Consider the following 21,695-nt stretch of genomic DNA (forward strand, 5'->3'; position numbering starts at 1 on the left):
CTAGCGGCAGTTTGACATTGTAAAAACATAATTGGCGCAAGTATAACAATTGTAAAATCATAATTGGCGCAAGTATGACAATTGTAAAATTATATTTGGCGCAAATGTGACAATCTTAAAATAATATTGGGCACAAGTCTGACAATTGTATAATCATAACTGGCGCAAGTATGACAATTGTAAAATTATAACTGGCGCAAATTTGACAATTGTAGAATTATAAATAGCACAAGTGTAACAATTGTAAAATCATAATTGGCGCAAGTATGACAATTGTAAAATTTTATTTGGCGCAAATGTGACAATCAAAAAATAATATTGGGCACAAGTCTGACAATTGTATAATCATAACTGGCGCAAGTATGACGATTGTTAAAATATTATTGGCGCAAGTGTAACAATTGTAAAATCATAATTGGCGCAAGTATGACAATTGTAAAATAATATTTGGCGCAAATGTGACAGTCTTAAAATAATATTGGGCACAAGTCTGACAATTGTATAATCATAACTGGCGCAAGTATGACAATTGTAAAATTATAACTTGCGCAAGTTTGACAATTGTAAAATTATAAATAGCACAAGTGTAACAATTGTAATATCATAATTGGCGCAAGTATGACAATTGTAAAATTTTATTTGGCGCAAATGTGACAATCAAAAAACAATATTGGGCACAAGTCTGACAATTGTATAATCATAACTGGCGCAAGTATGACTATTGTTAAAATATTATTGGCGCAAGTGTAACAATTGTAAAATCATAATTGGCGCAAGTAATACAATTGTAAAGTTATATTTGGCGCAAATGTGACAATCAAAAAATATTATTGGGCACAAGTCTGACAATTGTATAATCATAACTGGCGCAAGTATGACGATTGTTAAAATATTATTGGCGCAAGTGTAACAATTGTAAAATCATAATTGGCGCAAGTATGACAATTGTAAAATAATATTTGGCGCAAATGTGACAGTCTTAAAATAATATTGGGCACAAGTCTGACAATTGTATAATCATAACTGGCGCAAGTATGACAATTGTAAAATTATAACTTGCGCAAGTTTGACAATTGTAAAATTATAAATAGCACAAGTGTAACAATTGTAATATCATAATTGGCGCAAGTATGACAAATGTAAAATTTTATTTGGCGCAAATGTGACAATCAAAAAACAATATTGGGCACAATTGTGACAATTGTATAATCATAACTGGCGCAAGTATGACTATTGTTAAAATATTATTGGCGCAAGTGTAACAATTGTAAAATCATAATTGGCGCAAGTAATACAATTGTAAAATTATATTTGGCGCAAATGTGACAATCTTAAAATAATTTTGGGCACAAGTCTGACAATTGTATAATCATAACTGGCGCAAGTATGACAATTGTTAAATTATAACTGGAGTAAGTTTGACAATTGTAAAATTATAAATAGCACAAGTGTAACAATTGTAAAATCATAATTGGCGCAAGTGTGACAATTGTAAAATTATATTTGGCGCAAATTTGACAATCGTAAAATAATAATGGGCACCAGTCTGACAATTGTATAATCATAACTGGCGCAAGTATGACGATTGTTAAAAAATAATTGGCGCAAGTGTAACAATTGTAAAATCATAATTGGCGCCATTATGACAATTGTAAAATCTTAATTGGCGAAAGTATGACAACTGTAAAATTATAATTAGCGCAAGTGTGACAATTGTAAAATAATAGTTGGCACAAATCTGACAATTAAAAAACATAACTGGCTCAAGAATAACAATTGTAAATTTTTAATTGGCCGAAATCTGACAATTGTAAAATCTTAAGTGGTGCAAGTATAACAATTTTAAAATCATAATTGGCGCAAATATGACAATTGTAAAAATATAATTGGCGCAAGTGTAACAATTGTAAAATCATAATTGGCGCGAGTATGACAATTGTAAAATTATATTTGGCGCAAATGTGACAATTGTAAGATAATATTGGGCACAAGTCTGTCAATTGTATAATCATAGCTGACGCAAGTATGACGATTGTTAAAATATAATTGGCGCAAGTGTAACAATTGTAAAATCGTAATTGGCGCAAGTCTGACAACTGGGAAATCATAATTGGCGCAAGTATGACAATTGTAAAATCATAATTGGTGCAAGTATGACAATTGTAAAATCATAACTGGCGCCATTATGACATTTGTAAATTCTTAATTGGCGAAAGTATGACAACTGTAAAATTAGAATTAGCGGAAGTATGACAATTGTAATATAATAGTTGGCACAAATCTGACAATTAAAGAATCATAACTGGCTCAAGTATAACAATTGTAAATTTTTAATTGGCTCATATCTGACAATTGTAAAATCATAAGTGGTGCAAGTATAACAATTTTAAAATCTTAATTGGCGCAAATATGACAATTGTAAAAATATAATTGGCGCAAGTGTAACAATTGTAAAATCATAATTGGCGCGAGTATGACAATTGTAAAATTATATTTGGCGCAAATGTGACAATTGTAAAATAATATTGGGCACAAGTCTGACAATTGTATAATCATAGCTGACGCAAGTATGACGATTGTTAAAATATAATTGGCGCAAGTGTAACAATTGTAAAATCATAATTGGCGCAAGTCTGACAACTGGGAAATCATAATTGGCGCAAGTATGACAATTGTAAAATCATAATTGATGCAAGTATGACAATTGTAAAATCATAACTGGCGCCATTATGACATTTGTAAATTCTTAATTGGCGAAAGTATGACAACTGTAAAATTAGAATTAGCGGAAGTGTGACAATTGTAAAATAATAGTTGGCACAAATCTGACAATTAAAGAATCATAACTGGCTCAAGTATAACAATTGTAAATTTTTAATTGGCCGAAATCTGACAATTGTAAAATCTTAAGTGGTGCAAGTATAACAATTTTAAAATCATAATTGGCGCAAATATGACAATTGTAAAAATATAATTGGCGCAAGTGTAACAATTGTAAAATCATAATTGGCGCGAGTATGACAATTGTAAAATTATATTTGGCGCAAATGTGACAATTGTAAAATAATATTGGGCACAAGTCTGACAATTGTATAATCATAGCTGACGCAAGTATGACGATTGTTAAAATATAATTGGCGCAAGTGTAACAATTGTAAAATCATAATTGGCGCAAGTCTGACAACTGGGAAATCATAATTGGCGCAAGTATGACAATTGTAAAATCATAATTGGTGCAAGTATGACAATTGTAAAATCATAACTGGCGCCATTATGACATTTGTAAATTCTTAATTGGCGAAAGTATGACAACTGTAAAATTAGAATTAGCGGAAGTGTGACAATTGTAAAATAATAGTTGGCACAAATCTGACAATTAAAGAATCATAAATGGCTCAAGTATAACAATTGTAAATTTTTAATTGGCTCATATCTGACAATTGTAAAATCATAAGTGGTGCAAGTATAACAATTTTAAAATCTTAATTGGCGCAAATATGACAATTGTAAAAATATAATTGGCGCAAGTGTAACAATTGTAAAATCATAATTGGCGCGAGTATGACAATTGTAAAATTATATTTGGCGCAAATGTGACAATCGTAAAATAATATTGGGCACAAGTCTGACAGTTGTATAATCATAACTGGCGCAAGTATGACGATTGTTAAATTATAATTGGCGCAAGTGTAACAATTGTAAAATCATAATTGGCGCAAGTCTGACAACTGTAAAATTAGAATTAGCGGAAGTGTGACAATTTTAAAAAAATAGTTGGCACAAATCTGAGAATTAAAGAATCATAACTGGCTCAAGTATAACAATTGTAAATTTTTAATTGGCCCATATCTGACAGTTTTAAAATCATAATTGGTTCAAGTATAACATTTTCAAAATCATAATTGGCGCAAAAATGACAATTGTAAAATCATAATTGATGCAAGTCTGACAATTGTAAAACCATAATTGGCGCGAGTATGACAATTGTAAAAATATAATTGGCGCAAGTGTAACAATTGTAAAATCATAATTGGCGCAAGTCGGACAAATGTAAAATAATATTTGGCGCAAGTATGACAGTCGAAAATAATCGGCGCAAGTTTAACAATCCCTAAAACATAACTGGCGCTAGTATGACAATTGTTAAATCATAATTAGCGCAATTATGACAATTGTAAAATAATAGTTGGCACAAGTCTGACAATTTTACAATCATAACTGGTGCAAGTATAATAATTGTAAAATCATAATTGGCGCAATAATGAGAATTGTAAAATCATAATTTGCGCAAGTTTGACACCTGTGAAATCATAATTGGCGCAAGTATGACCTTTTAAAAAACGTACTTGGCGCAAGTATGACAATTGTAAAATCATAACTGTCGAAAGTTTGACAATTGTAAAATTATAATTGGCGCAATTATAACAATTTTAAAATCATAATTGGCACTAGTATGACACTTGTAAAATCATAATTGGCGCAAGTATGACAATTGTAAAATTATAATTGGCCCAAATCTGACAATTTTAAAATCATAATTGGCGCAAGTATAACAGTTGTAAAATCATAACTGCCGAAAGTTTGGCAATTGTAAAATTATAATTGGCGCAATTACAACAATTTTAAAATCATAATTGGCACAAGTATGACACTTGTAAAATCATAATTCGCGCAAATTTGACATTTGTAAAACAAAACTGGCGCAAGTGTAACATTTACAAAATCATTATTGGCGCAAGTGTAACAATTGTAAAATCATAATTGGCTTAAGTCTGACAACTTTGAAATCGGAATTAACGCAAGTGTGACAAATGTAAAATCATAATTGGCGTAAGTACAACCATTGTAAAATCATCATTTGCGCAAGTATGACAATTGTAAAATCATAACTGGCGCAAGTATGACAATTGTAAAATAATATTTGGCACAAGTTTGACAATTGTACAATCATAAGTGGCGCAAGTATAATAAATGTAAAATCATAATTGGCGCAATATTGAGAATTGTAAAATCATAATTTGCGCAAGTTTGACAATTGTAAAACCATAACTGTCTGAAGTTTGACAATTGTAAAATTATAATTGGCGCAATTAGAACAATTTTAAAATCATAATTGGCACAAGTATGACACTTGTAACATCATAACTGCCGAAAGTTTGGCAATTGTAAAATTATAATTGGCGCAATTACAACAATTTTAAAACCATAATTGGCACAAGTATGACACTTGTAAAATCATAATTCGCGCAAATTTGACATTTGTAAAACAAAACTGGCGCAAGTGTAACATTTACAAAATCATTATTGGCGCAAGTGTAACAATTGTAAAATTATAATTGGCTTAAGTCTGACAACTTTGAAATCGGAATTAACGCAAGTGTGACAAATGTAAAATCATAATTGGCGTAAGTACAACCATTGTAAAATCATCATTTGCGCAAGTATGACAATTGTAAAATCATAACTGGCGCAAGTATGACAATTGTAAAATTATAAATGGCCCAAATCTGACAATTTTAAAATCATAATTGGCGCAAGTATAACAGTTGTAAAATCATAACTGCCGAAAGTTTGGCAATTGTAAAATTATAATTGGCGCAATTACAACAATTTTAAAATCATAATTGGCACAAGTATGACACTTGTAAAATCATAATTCGCGCAAATTTGACATTTGTAAAACAAAACTGGCGCAAGTGTAACATTTACAAAATCATTATTGGCGCAAGTGTAACAATTGTAAAATCATAATTGGCTTAAGTCTGACAACTTTGAAATCGGAATTAACGCAAGTGTGACAAATGTAAAATCATAATTGGCGTAAGTACAACCATTGTAAAATCATCATTTGCGCAAGTATGACAATTGTAAAATCATAACTGGCGCAAGTATGACAATTGTAAAATAATATTTGGCACAAGTTTGACAATTGTACAATCATAAGTGGCGCAAGTATAATAAATGTAAAATCATAATTGGCGCAATATTGAGAATTGTAAAATCATAATTTGCGCAAGTTTGACAATTGTAAAACCATAACTGTCTGAAGTTTGACAATTGTAAAATTATAATTGGCGCAATTAGAACAATTTTAAAATCATAATTGGCACAAGTATGACACTTGTAACATCATAACTGCCGAAAGTTTGGCAATTGTAAAATTATAATTGGCGCAATTACAACAATTTTAAAATCATAATTGGCACAAGTATGACACTTGTAAAATCATAATTCGCGCAAATTTGACATTTGTAAAACAAAACTGGCGCAAGTGTAACATTTACAAAATCATTATTGGCGCAAGTGTAACAATTGTGAAATCATAATTGGCTTAAGTCTGACAACTTTGAAATCGGAATTAACGCAAGTGTGACAAATGTAAAATCATAATTGGCGTAAGTACAACCATTGTAAAATCATCATTTGCGCAAGTATGACAATTGTAAAATCATAACTGGCGCAAGTATGACAATTGTAAAATAATATTTGGCACAAGTTTGACAATTGTACAATCATAAGTGGCGCAAGTATAATAAATGTAAAATCATAATTGGCGCAATATTGAGAATTGTAAAATCATAATTTGCGCAAGTTTGACAATTGTAAAACCATAACTGTCTGAAGTTTGACAATTGTAAAATTATAATTGGCGCAATTAGAACAATTTTAAAATCATAATTGGCACAAGTATGACACTTGTAACATCATAACTGCCGAAAGTTTGGCAATTGTAAAATTATAATTGGCGCAATTACAACAATTTTAAAACCATAATTGGCACAAGTATGACACTTGTAAAATCATAATTCGCGCAAATTTGACATTTGTAAAACAAAACTGGCGCAAGTGTAACATTTACAAAATCATTATTGGCGCAAGTGTAACAATTGTAAAATTATAATTGGCTTAAGTCTGACAACTTTGAAATCGGAATTAACGCAAGTGTGACAAATGTAAAATCATAATTGGCGTAAGTACAACCATTGTAAAATCATCATTTGCGCAAGTATGACAATTGTAAAATCATAACTGGCGCAAGTATGACAATTGTAAAATAATATTTGGCACAAGTTTGACAATTGTACAATCATAAGTGGCGCAAGTATAATAAATGTAAAATCATAATTGGCGCAATATTGAGAATTGTAAAATCATAATTTGCGCAAGTTTGACAATTGTAAAACCATAACTGTCTGAAGTTTGACAATTGTAAAATTATATTTGGCGCAATTAGAACAATTTTAAAATCATAATTGGCACAAGTATGACACTTGTAACATCATAATTGGCACAAGTATGGCGATTGTAAAATTATAAATGGCCCAAATCTGACAATTTTAAAATCATAATTGGCGCAAGTATAACAATTGTAAAACCATAGCTGTCGAAAATTTGACAATTGTAAAAATATAATTGGCGCAATTATAACAATTTTAAAATCATAATTGGCACAAGTATGACAATTGAAAAATCAAAATTCGCGCAAATGTGACAATTGTAAAAAAAATGGCGCAAGTGTAACAATTACAAAATCATATTTGGCGCAAGTGTAACAATCGTAAAATCATAATTGGCACAAGTCTGACAACTTTGAAATCGTAATTGACGCAAGTGTGACAATTGTAAAATCATGATTGGCGCAAGTACAACAATTGTAAAATCATAATTTGCACAAATATGACAATTGAAAAATTATAAATGGCGCAAGTATGACAATTGTAAAATAATAGTTGGCACAAGTCTGACAATTGTACAATCTTAACTGGCGCAAGTACAAAAATTGTAAAATCATAATTGGCGCAATTTTGAGAATTGTAAAATCATAATTTGCGCAAGTTTGAAACCTGTGAAACCATAATTGTCGCAAGTTTGACCATTGTAAAGTCATAATTGGCGCAAGTATGACAATGTAAAATCATAACTGTCGACAGTTTGACAATTGTAAAATTATAATTGGCGCAATTATAACTATTTTTAAATCATAATTGGCGCAAGTATGACACTTGTAAAATCGTAATTTGCGCAATTATGACAATTGTAAAATTTTAAATGGCCCAAATTTGACTATTTTAAAATCATAATTGGCGCAAGTTTAACAATTACAAAATCATAATTGGCACAAGTGTAACAATTGTAAAATCTTAATTGGTGCAAGTCTGACAACTTTGAAATCGTAATTGACGCAAGTGTGACACTTGTAAAATCATAATTGGCGCAAGTACAACAATTGTAAAATCATAATTTGCACAAATATGACACTTGTGAAATCATAATTGGCGCAAGTACAACAATTGTAAAATCATAATTTGCACAAATATGACAATTGTAAAATCATAAATGGCGCAAGTATGACAAAAGTAAAATCATAACTGTCGACAGTTTGACAATTGTAATATTATAATTGGCGCAATTATAACAATTTTTAAATCATAATTGGCGCAAGTATGACACTTGTAAAATCGTAATTGGCGCAAGTATGACAATTGTAAAATTATAAATGGCCCAAATTTGACTATTTTAAAATCATAATTGGCGCAAGTGTAACAATTACAAAATCATAATTGGCGCAAGTGTAACAATTGTAAATTCATAATTGGCGCAAGTCTGACAACTTTGAAATCATAATTGACGCAAGTGTGACAATTGTAAAATCATAATTGGCGCCAGTATAGCAATTGTAAAATCATAATTTGCGCAAGTATGACAATTGTAAAATCATAACTGGCGCAAGTATGACAATTGTAAAATAATATTTGGCACAAGTCTGACAATTGTACAATCATAACTGCCGCAAGTATGACAATTGTAAACATATAATTGGCCCAAATTTTGCAATTGTAAAATCAGAATTGGCGCAAAAATGTCAATTGTAATATCATTACTGGCTCAAGTTTGAGGATTTTTAAAATATAATTGGCGCAAGTGTAACCATTGCAAAATCATAATTGACGCAAGTCTGACAACTGTGAAATCATAATTGACGCAAGTCTGGCAATTGTTAAATTATAAATGGCCCAAATCTGACAATTTTAAAATCATAATTGGCGCAAGTATAACAATTGTCAAATCATTATTGGCGCAAATATAACAATTGTAAAAATAAAATTGGTGCAAGCGTAACAATTGTAAAATCATAATTGGCGCAAGTCTGACAACTTTGAAATCATAATTGACGCAAGTGTGACAATTTTAAAATCATAATTGGCGCAAGTATAACAATTGTCAGATCATTATTGGCGCAAATATAACAATTGTAAAAATAAAATTGGTGCAAGCGTAACAATTGTAAAATCATAATTGGCGCAAGTCTGACAACTTTGAAATCATAATTGACGCAAGTGTGACAATTGTAAAATCATAATTGGCGCCAGTATAGCCATTGTAAAATCATAATTTGCGCAAGTATGACAATTGTAAAATCATAACTGGCACAAGTATGACAATTGTAAAATAATATTTGGCACAAGTCTGACAATTGTACAATCATAACTGCCGCAAATATGACAATTGTAAAGATATAATTGGCCCAAATTTTGCAATTGTAAAATCAGAATTGGCGCAAAAATGACAATTGTAATATCATTACTGGCTCAAGTTTGATGATTGTTAAAATATAATTGGCGCAAGTGTAACAATTGTAAAATCATAATTGACGCAAGTCTGACAACTGTGAAATCATAATTGACCAGAGTCTGACTACTGTGAAATCAAAATTGGCGCAAGTCTGACATTTGTAAAATCATAATTGGCGCAAGTATGACAATTGTAAAATTATAAATGGCCCCAAATCTGACAATTTTAAAATCATAATTGGCGCAAGTATGACAATTGTAAAATCATAATTGGCGCAAAAACGAAAATTGTAAAATCATAATTCGCGCAAATATGACAATTGAAAAAAAAAATTGGCGAAAGTGTAACAATTACAAAATCCTAATTGGCGCAAGTGTAACAACTGTAAAATCATAATTGACGCAAGTCTGACAACTGTGAAATCATAATTGACGAGAGTCTGACTACTGTGAAATCAAAATTGGCGCAAGTCTGACATTTGTAAATTATAATTGGCGCAAGTATGACAATTGTAAAATTATAAATGGCCCAAATCTGACAATTTTAAAATCATAATTGGCGCAAGTATAACAATTGTAAAATCATAATTGGCGCAAAAACGAAAATTGTAAAATCATAATTCGCGCAAATATGACAATTGTAAAAATAAAATCGGCGCAAGTGTAACAATCACAAAATCATAATTGGCGCAAGTGTAACAACTGTAAAATCATAATTGCCGCAGGTCTGACAACTTTGAAATCATAATTGACGCAAGTGTGACAATTGTAAAATAATAGTTGGCGCAAGTACAACAATTGTAAAATCATAATTTGAGCAATTATGACAATTGTAAAATCATAACTGGCGCAAGTATGACAATTGTAAAATAATAGTTGGCACAAGTCTGACAATTGTAAAATCATAACTGGCGCAAGTATAATATTTGTAAAATCATAATTGGCGCAAAAACGAAAATTGTAAAATCATAATTCGCGCAAATATGACAATTGTAAAAATAAAATCAGGGCAAGTGTAACAATTACAAAATCATAATTGGCGCAAGTGTATCAACTGTAAAATCATAATTGGCGCAAGTCTGACAACTTTGAAATCATAATTGACGCAAGTGTGACAATTGTAAAATAATAATTGGCGCAAGTACAACAATTGTAAAATCATAATTTGAGCAATTATGACAATTGTAAAATCATAACTGGTGCAAGTATGACAATTGTAAAATAATAGTTGGCACAAGTCTGACAATTGTACAATCATAGCTGGCGCAAGTATAATAATTGTAAAATCATAATTGGCGCAAAACCGAAAATTGTAAAATCATAATTCGCACAAATATGACTGTTGAAAAAAAATAAAACCGGCGTAAGTGTAACAATTACAAAATCATAATTGCGGCAAGTGTAACAACTGCAAAATCATAATTGGCGCAAGTCTGACAACTTTGAAACCATAATTGACGCAAGTTTGACAATTGTAAAATAGTAATTGGCGCAAGTACAACATTTGTAAAATCATAATTTGAGCAAATATGACAATTGTAAAATCATAACTGGCGCAAGTATGAAAGTTGTAAAATAATAGTTGGCACAAGTATGACAATTGTAAAATCAAAACTGTCGAAATTTGACAATTGTTGAATTATAATTGGCGCAATTATAACAATTTTTAAATTATAATTGGCGCAAGTATGACACTTGTAAAATCTTAATTGGCGCAATTCTGACAACTTTGAAATCATAATTGACGCAAGGGTGACAATTGTAAAATAATAATTGGCGCAAGTACAACAATTGAAAAGTTATAATTTGAGCAATTATGACAATTGTAAAATAATAGTTGGCACAAGTCTGACAATTGTACAAGCATAACTGGGGCAAGTATAATAATTGTAAAATCATAATTGGCGCAAAACCAAAAATTGTAAAATCATAATTCGCACAAATATGACAATTGAAAAAAAATAAAATCGGCGTAAGTGTAACAATTACAAAATCATAATTGGCACAAGTGTAACAACTGTAAAATCATAATTGGCGCAAGTCTGACAACTTTGAAACCATAATTGACGCAAGTGTGACAATTGTAAAATAGTAATTGGCGCAAGTACAACATTTGTAAAATCATAATTTGAGCAAATATGACAATTGTAAAATCATAACTGGCGCAAGTATGAAAGTTGTAAAATAATAGTTGGCACAAGTATGACAATTGTAAAATCAAAACTGTCGAAATTTGACAATTGTTGAATTATAATTGGCGCAATTATAACAATTTTTAAATTATAATTGGCGCAAGTATGACACTTGTAAAATCATAATTGGCGCAAGTATGACAACTGTAAAATTATAAATGGCCCAAATTTGACTATTTTAAAAGCATAATTGTCGCAAGTGTAACAATTACAGAATCATAATTGGCGCAAGTGTAAGAATTGTAAAATCTTAATTGGCGCAATTCTGACAACTTTGAAATCATAATTGACGCAAGGGTGACAATTGTAAAATAATAATTGGCGCAAGTACAACAATTGAAAAGTTATAATTTGAGCAATTATGACAATTGTAAAATAATAGTTGGCACAAGTCTGACAATTGTACAAGCATAACTGGGGCAAGTATAATAATTGTAAAATCATAATTGGCGCAAAACCAAAAATTGTAAAATCATAATTCGCACAAATATGACAATTGAAAAAAAATAAAATCGGCGTAAGTGTAACAATTACAAAATCATAATTGGCACAAGTGTAACAACTGTAAAATCATAATTGGCGCAAGTCTGACAACTTTGAAACCATAATTGACGCAAGTGTGACAATTGTAAAATAGTAATTGGCGCAAGTACAACAATTGTAAAATCGTAATTTGAGCAAATATGACAATTGTATAATCATAACTGGCGCAAGTATGAAAATTGTAAAATAATAGTTGGCACAAGTATGACAATTGTAAAATCATAACTGTCGAAAGTTTGACAATTGTTAAATTATAATTAGCGCAATTATAACATTTTTTAAATCATAATTGGCGCAAGTATGACACTTGTAAAATCATAATTGGCGCAAGTATGACAACTGTAAAATTATAAATGGCCCAAATTTGACTATTTTAAAAGCATAATTGGTGCAAGTGTAACAATTACAGAATCATAATTGGCGCAAGTGTAAGAATTGTAAAATCATAATTGGCGCAACTCTGACAACTTTGAAATCATAATTGACGCAAGTGTGACTTTTGTAAAAAAATAATTGGCGCAAGTACAACAATTTAATGTCATAATTTGAGCAATTATGACAATTGTAAAATCATAACTGGCGCAAGTATGACAATTGTAAAATCATAATTGGCGCAAAAACGAAAATTGTAAAATCATAATTCGCTCAATTATGACAATTGTAAAAATAAAAACAGCGCAAGTGTAACAATTACAAAATCGTAATTGGCGCAAGTGTATCAACTGTAAAATCATAATTGGCGCAAGTCTGACAACTTTGAAATCATAATTGACGCAAGTGTGACAATTGTAAATTAATAATTGGCGCAAGTACAACAATTGTAAAATCATAATTTGAGCAATTATGACAATTGTAAAATCATAACTGGCGCAAGTATGACAATTGTAAAATATTAGTTGGCACAAGTCTGACAATTGTACAATCATAACTGGCGCAAGTATAGTAATTGTAAAATCATAATTGGCGCAAAACCGAAAATTGTAAAATCATAATTCGCACAAATATGACAATTGTAAAAATAAAATCGGCGCAAGGGTAACAATTACAAAATCATAATTGGCGCAAGTGTAACAACTGTAAAATCATAATTGGCGCAAGTCTGACAACTTTGAAACCATAATTGACGCAAGTGTGACAATTGTAAAATAATAATTGGCGCAAGTACAACAATTGTAAAATCATAATTTGAGCAAATATGAGAATTGTGAAATCATAACTGGCGCAAGTATGACAATTGTAAAATAATAGTTGGCACATGTATGACAATTGTGAAATCATAACTGTCGAAAGTTTGACAATTGTTAAATTATAATTGGCGCAATTATAACAATTTTTAAATCGTAATTGGCGCAAGTATGACACTTGTAAAATCATAATTGGCGCAAGTATGACAACTGTAAAATTATAAATGGCCCAAATTTGACTATTTTAAAAGCATAATTGGCGCAAGTGTAACAATTACAAAATCATAATTGGCGCAAGTGTAAGAATTGTAAAATCATAATTGGCGCAACTCTGACAACTTTGAAATCATAATTGATGCAAGTGTGACAATTGTAAAATCATAATTGGCGCAAGTATGACAATTGTAAAATCATAATTTGTGCTAGTATGACAATTGTAAAATCATAACTGGCGCAAGTATGACAATTGTAAACATATAATTGGCCCAAATTTTGCAATTGTAAAATCAGAATTGGCGCAAAAATGAGAATTTTAATATCATTACTGGCTCAAGTACGACGATTGTTAAAATATAATTAGCACAAGTGTGACCATTGCAAAATCATAATTGACGCAAGTCTGACAATTGTGAAATCATAATTGACGCAAGTATGACACTTGTAAACATATAATTGGCCCAAATTTTGCAATTGTAAAATCAGAATTGGCGCAAAAATGAGAATTTTAATATCATTACTGGCTCAAGTACGACGATTGTTAAAATATAATTAGCACAAGTGTAACCATTGCAAAATCATAACTGTCGAAAGTTTGACAATTGTTAAATTATAATTGGCGCAATTATAACAACTTTTAAATCGTAATTGGCGCAACTATGACACTTGTAAAATCATAATTGGCGCAAGTATGACAACTGTAAAATTATAAATGGCCCAAATTTGACTATTTTAAAAGCATAATTGGCGCAAGTTTAACAATTACAAAATCATAATTGGCGCAAGTGTACGAATTGTAAAATCATAATTGGCGCAACTCTGACAACTTTGCAATCATAATTGAAGCAAGTGTGACAATTGTAAAATCATAATTGGCGCAAGTATGACAATTGTAAAATCGTAATTTGTGCAAGTATGACAATTGTAAAATCATAACTGGCGCAAGTATGACAATTGTAAACAAATAATTGGCCCAAATTTTGCAATTGTAAAATCAGAATTGGCGCAAAAATGAGAATTGTAATATCATTACTGGCTCAAGTACGACGATTGTTAAAATATAATTAGCACAAGTGTAACCATTGCAAAATCATAATTGACGCAAGTCTGACAATTGTGAAATCATAATTGACGCAAGTATGACACTTGTAAAATCATAATTGGCGCAAGTATGACAATTGTAAAATTATAAATGGCCCAAATCTGACAATTTTAAAATCATAATTGGCACAAGTATAACAATCGTAAAATCATAATTGTCGCAAAAACGAAAATTGTAAAATCATAATTCGCGCAAATATGACAATTGTAAAAAAAAATTGGCGAAAGTGTAACAATTACAAAATCATAATTGGCGCAAGTGTAACAACTGTAAAATCATAATTGGTGCAAGTCTGACAACTTTAAAATCATAATTGACGCAAGTGTGACAATTGTAAAATCATAATTGGCGCAATTACAACAATTGTAAAATCATAAGTTGAGCAATTATGACAATTGTAAAATCATAACTGGCGCAAGTATGACAGTTGTAAAATAATAGTTGGCACAAGTCTGACAATTGTACAATCATAACTGGCGCAAGTATCATAATTGTAAAATCATAATTTGCGCAATAATGAGAATTGTAAAATCATAAATTGCGCAAGTTTGACACCTGTGAAATCATAATTGGCGCAAAAATGACCATTGTAAAATCAAAATTGGCGCAAGTATTACAACTGTAAAATCATAACTGTCGAAAGTTTGACAATTGTAAAATTATAATTGGAGCAATTATAACAATTTTTAAATCATAATTGGCGCAAGTATGGCACTTGTAAAATCATAATTGGCACAAGTATAACAATCGTAAAATCATAATTGTCGCAAAAACAAAAACTGAAAAATCATAATTCGCGCAGATATGACAATTGTAAAAATAAAATTGGCGCAAGTGTAACAATTACAAAATCATAATGTGCGCAAGTGTAACAATTGTAAAATCATAACTGGCGCAAGTATGACAATTGTAAAATTATATTTGGCACAAGTCTGACAATTGTACAATCATAACTCGCGCAAGTATGACAATTGTAAACATATAATTGGCCCAAATTGTAAAACCAAAATTGGCGCAAAAATGACAATTGTAATATCATTACTGGCTGAAGTATGACGATTGTTAAAATGTAATTGGCGCAATTGTAACCATTGCAAGATCATAATTGACGCAAGTCTGACAACGGTGAAATCATAATTGGCACAAGTATGACAATTGTAAAATCATAATTGGTGCAAGTATGACAATTGTAAAATCATAATTTGCGCAAGTACGACAATTTTAAAATCATAAATGGCGCAAGTATGACAATTGTAAAATTGTATTTGGCACAAGTATGACAATTTTACAATAATAACTGGCGCAAGTATGACAATTGTAAACATATAATTGGCCCAAATTTTGCAATTGTAAAATCAAAATTGGCCCAAAAATGACAATTGTAATATCATTACTGGCTCAAGTATGACGATTGTTAAAATATAATTGGCGCAATTGTAACCATTGCAAGATCATAATGGACGCAAGTCTTAAAACTGTGAAATCATAATTGGCGCAAGCATGACAATTGTAAAATCATAACTGCCGCAAGAATGACAATTCTAAAAATATAAATGGCGCGATTGTAAAAATTGTCAAAGCATAATTGGCGCAAGTCTGACAAATGTAAAATCAAAATCGTCGCAAGTATGACCATTGAAAAAAATATAGTCGGCGCAAGTGTAACAATTGTGATAACATAATTTGCGAAAGTATGACAATTGTAAAATCATAATTGGCGCAATTATGACAAATGTAAAATAATAGTTGGCACAAGTCTGACAATTGTACAACCATAACTGGCGCAAGTATGACAATTGTAAAATTATAATTGGCCCAAATCCGACAATTGTACAATCATAATTGGCGCAAGAATAATAATTGTAAAATCATAATTGGCGTAATAATGAGAATTGTAAAATCATAATTTGCGCAAGTTTGACACCTGTGAAATCATAATTGGCGCAAAAATGACCATTGTAAAATCATAATTGGCGCAAGTATTACAACTGTAAAATCATAACTGTCGAAAGTTTGACAATTGTAAAATTATAATTGGCGCAATTATAACAATTTTTAAATCATAATTGGCGCAAGTCTGACACCTGTGAAATCATAATTGGCGCAAGTATGACCATTGTAAAATCATAATTGGCGGAAGTATGACAATTGTAAAATCATAACTGTCGCAATTTTGACAATTGTAAAATTATAAATGGCCAAATCTAACGATTTTAAAATCATAATTGGCACAAGTGTAACAATTGTAAAATCATAATTGGCGCAAAAATGAAATACGTAAAATTATAACTCGCGCAAATATGACAACTGTAAAAATTAAATTGTTGAAAGTGTAACAACTGTAAAATCATAACTGGCGCAAGTCCGACAACTGTGGAATCATAAATGACGCAAGTCTGACAATTTTAAAATCATAACTGTCGCAAGTTTGACAATTCTAAAATTATAAATGGCCCAAATCTGACAATTTTAAAATCATAATTTAAGCAAGTCTAACAATTGTAAAATCATAATTGGCGCAAAAATGAAATATGTAAAAGTATAATTCGCGCAAATACGACAACTGTAAAAATTAAAATGTTGCAAGTGTAACAAATGTAAAATCATAATTGGCGCAAGTCCGACAACTGCGAAATCATAATTGACGCAAGTCTGACCTTTTTAAAATCATAATTGGCGCAAGTGTGACAATTGTGAAATCATAATTGACGCAATAATGAAAATTGTAAAATCATAATTGGCGCAAAAATGAAATATGTAAAAGTATAATTCGCGCAAATACGACAACTGTAAAAATTAAAATGTTGCAAGTGTAACAACTGTAAAATCATAATTGGCGCAAGTCCGACACCTTTTAAATCATAATTGGCGCAAGTATGACCATTGTAAAATCATAATTGGCGCAAGTGTAACAATTACAAAATCATAATGTGCGCAGGTGTAACAATTGTAAAATCATAATTGGCGCAAGTCTGACAACTTTGGACTCATAATTAACGCAACTATGACAATTGTAAAATCATAACTGGCGCAAGTATGACAATTGTGAGACAATATTTGGCACAAGTCTGACAATTGTACAATCATAACTGGCGCAAATATGACAATTGTAAACATATAATTGGTCCAAATTTTGCGATTGCAAAATCAAAATTGACGCAAGTCTGAAAACTGTGATATCATAATTGGCGCATGTATGACAATTGTAAAATCATAATTGTGGCAAAAACAAAAATTGTAAAGCATAATTTGCGCAAATATGACAATTGTAAAAATAAAATTGGCAAAAGTGTAACCATTACAAAATCATAATGTGCGCAAGTGTAACAATTGTAAAATCATAATTGGCGCAAGTCTGACAACTTTGAAATCATAATTAACGCAACTGTGACAATTGTAAAATCATAATTGGCACAAGTATAACAATTGTAAAATCATTATTGGCGCAAAAACAAAATGCATAAAATCATAATTCGCGCAAATATGACAATTGTAGAAAAAAAATCGGCGCAAGTGTAACAATTACAATATCAAAATGTGCGCAAGTGAAACAATTGTAAAATCATAATTGGCGCAAGTCTGACAACTTTGAAATCATAATTAACGCAACTGTGACAACTGTAAAATCATAATTGGCACAAGTATTACAATTGTAAAATCATAATTTGCGCAAGTATGGCAATTGTAAAATCATAATTGGCGCAAGTATGACAATTGTAAAATTATATTTGGCACAAGTCTGGAAATTGTACAATCACAACTGGCGCAAGTATGACAATTGTAGACATATAATTGGTCCAAATTTTGCGATTGTAAAATCAAAATTGGCGCAAAAATGACAATTGTAATATCGTTACTGGCTCAACTATGACGATTGTTAAAATATAATTGGCGCAATTGTAACCATTGCAACATCATAATTGACGCAAGTCTGACAACTGTGAAATCATAATTGGCGCAAGTATGACAATTGTAAAATCATAATTGGTGCAAGTACGACCATTGTAAAATCATAACTAGCGGCAGTTTGTCAATTGTAAAATTGTAGTTGGCGCAAGTATGACAATTGTAAAATTATAATTGGCGCAAATGTTGCAATCGTAAAATAATAGTGGGCACAAGTCTGACAATTGTACAATCATAACTGGCGCAAGTATTACAATTTTAAAATTATAAATGGCGCAAGTTTGACAATTGTTAAATTATAAATGGCACAAGACTAACAATTGTAAAATCATAACTGGCTCAAGTATGACAATTCTAAAAATATAAATGGCGCAAGTGTAAAAATTGTCAAATCATAATTGGCGCAAGTCTGACAATTGTAAAACCATAATTGGCGCAAGTATGACAAATGTAAAAATATAATTGGCGCAAGTGTAACAATTGTAAAACCATAATTGGTGCAAGTATGACAAATGTAAAATCAAAATTTTAGCAAGTATGACCATTGAAAAAAAATATAATCGGCGCAAGTGTAACAATTCTGAAAACATAATTTGCGAAAGTATGACAATTGTAAAATCATAATTGGCGCAATTATGACAAATTTAAAATAATAGTTGGCACAAGTCTGACAATTGTACAATCATAACTGGCGCAAGTATGACAATTGTAAAATTATAATTGGCCCAAATCCGAAAATTGTACAATCATAATTGGCGCAAGAATAATAATTGTAAAATCAAAATTCGCGCAATAATGAGAATTGAAAAATCATAATTGGCGCAAGTCTGACACCTGTGAAATTATAATTGGCGGAAGTATGACCATTGTAAGATCATAATTGGCGCAAGTATAACAATTGTAAAATCATAATTGGCGCAAAAATGAAATATGTAAAATTATAATTCGCGCAAATATGACAACTGTAAAATTAAATTGTTGCAAGTGTAACAACTGTAAAATCATAAGTGGCGCAAGTCCGACAACTGTGAAATCATAACTGGCGCAATAATTAGAATTGTAAAATCATAATTTGCGCAAGTCTGACACCTTTTAAATCATAATTGGCGCAAGTATGACCATTGTAAAATCATAATTGGCTCAAGTATGACAATTGTAAAATCATAAGTGTCGCAAGTTTGACAATTGTAAAATATTAAACGGCCCAAATCTGACAATTTTAAAATCATAATTGGCGCAAGTATAACAATTGTAAAATCATAATTGACGCAAAAATGAAATATAAAAAAATATAATTCGCGCAAATATGACAACTGTAAAAATTAAATAGTTGCAAAAGTAACAAGTGTAAAATCATAATTGGCGCAAGTCCGGCAACTGTGAAATCATAATTGACGCAAGTCTGACAATTTTAAAATCATAATTGGCGCACGTGTGACAATTGTGAAATCATAATTGGCGCAATATTGAGAATTGTAAAATCATAATTTGCGCAAGTCTGACACCTTTTAAATCATAATTGGCGCAAGTATGACCATTGTAAAATCATAATTGGCACAAGTATGACAATTGTAAAATCATAAGTGTCGCAAGTTTGACAATTGTAAAACATTAAACGGCCCAAATCTGACAATTTTAAAATCATAATTGGCGCAAGTCTGACAATTGTAAAACCATAATTGGCGCAAAAATGAAATATGTAAAATTATAATTCGCGCAAATATGACAACTGTAAAATTAAATTGTTGCAAGTGTAACAACTGTAAAATCATAAGTGGCGCAAGTCCGACAACTGTGAAATCATAACTGGCGCAATAATTAGAATTGTAAAATCATAATTTGCGCAAGTCTGACACCTTTTAAATCATAATTGGCGCAAGTATGACCATTGTAAAATCATAATTGGCGCAAGTATAACAATTGTAAAATCATAATTGGCGCAAAAATGAAATATGTAAAATTATAATTCGCGCAAATATGACAACTGTAAAATTAAATTGTTGCAAGTGTAACAACTGTAAAATCATAAGTGGCGCAAGTCCGACAACTGTGAAATCATAACTGGCGCAATAATTAGAATTGTAAAATCATAATTTGCGCAAGTCTGACACCTTTTAAATCATAATTGGCGCAAGTATGACCATTGTAAAATCATAATTGGCTCAAGTATGACAATTGTAAAATCATAAGTGTCGCAAGTTTGACAATTGTAAAATATTAAACGGCCCAAATCTGACAATTTTAAAATCATAATTGGCGCAAGTATAACAATTGTAAAATCATAATTGACGCAAAAATGAAATATAAAAAAATATAATTCGCGCAAATATGACAACTGTAAAAATTAAATAGTTGCAAAAGTAACAAGTGTAAAATCATAATTGGCGCAAGTCCGGCAACTGTGAAATCATAATTGACGCAAGTCTGACAATTTTAAAATCATAATTGGCGCACGTGTGACAATTGTGAAATCATAATTGGCGCAATATTGAGAATTGTAAAATCATAATTTGCGCAAGTCTGACACCTTTTAAATCATAATTGGCGCAAGTATGACCATTGTAAAATCATAATTGGCACAAGTATGACAATTGTAAAATCATAAGTGTCGCAAGTTTGACAATTGTAAAACATTAAACGGCCCAAATCTGACAATTTTAAAATCATAATTGGCGCAAGTCTGACAATTGTAAAACCATAATTGGCGCAAGTATGACAAATGTAAAAATATAATTGGCGCAAGTGTAACAATTGTAAAACCATAATTGGTGCAAGTATGACAAATGTAAAATCAAAATTTTAGCAAGTATAACCATTGAAAAAAAAATATAATCGGCGCAAGTGTAACAATTCTGAAAACATAATTTGCGAAAGTATGACAATTGTAAAATCATAATTGGCGCAATTATGACAAATTTAAAATACTAGTTGGCACAAGTCTGACAATTGTACAATCATAACTGGCGCAAGTATGACAATT

This window comes from Convolutriloba macropyga, chromosome 4 (assembly GCF_964194025.1).
Source record: "Convolutriloba macropyga chromosome 4, txConMacr16.3, whole genome shotgun sequence".
In the NCBI taxonomy this organism is placed as follows: Eukaryota; Metazoa; Xenacoelomorpha; order Acoela; family Convolutidae; genus Convolutriloba; species Convolutriloba macropyga.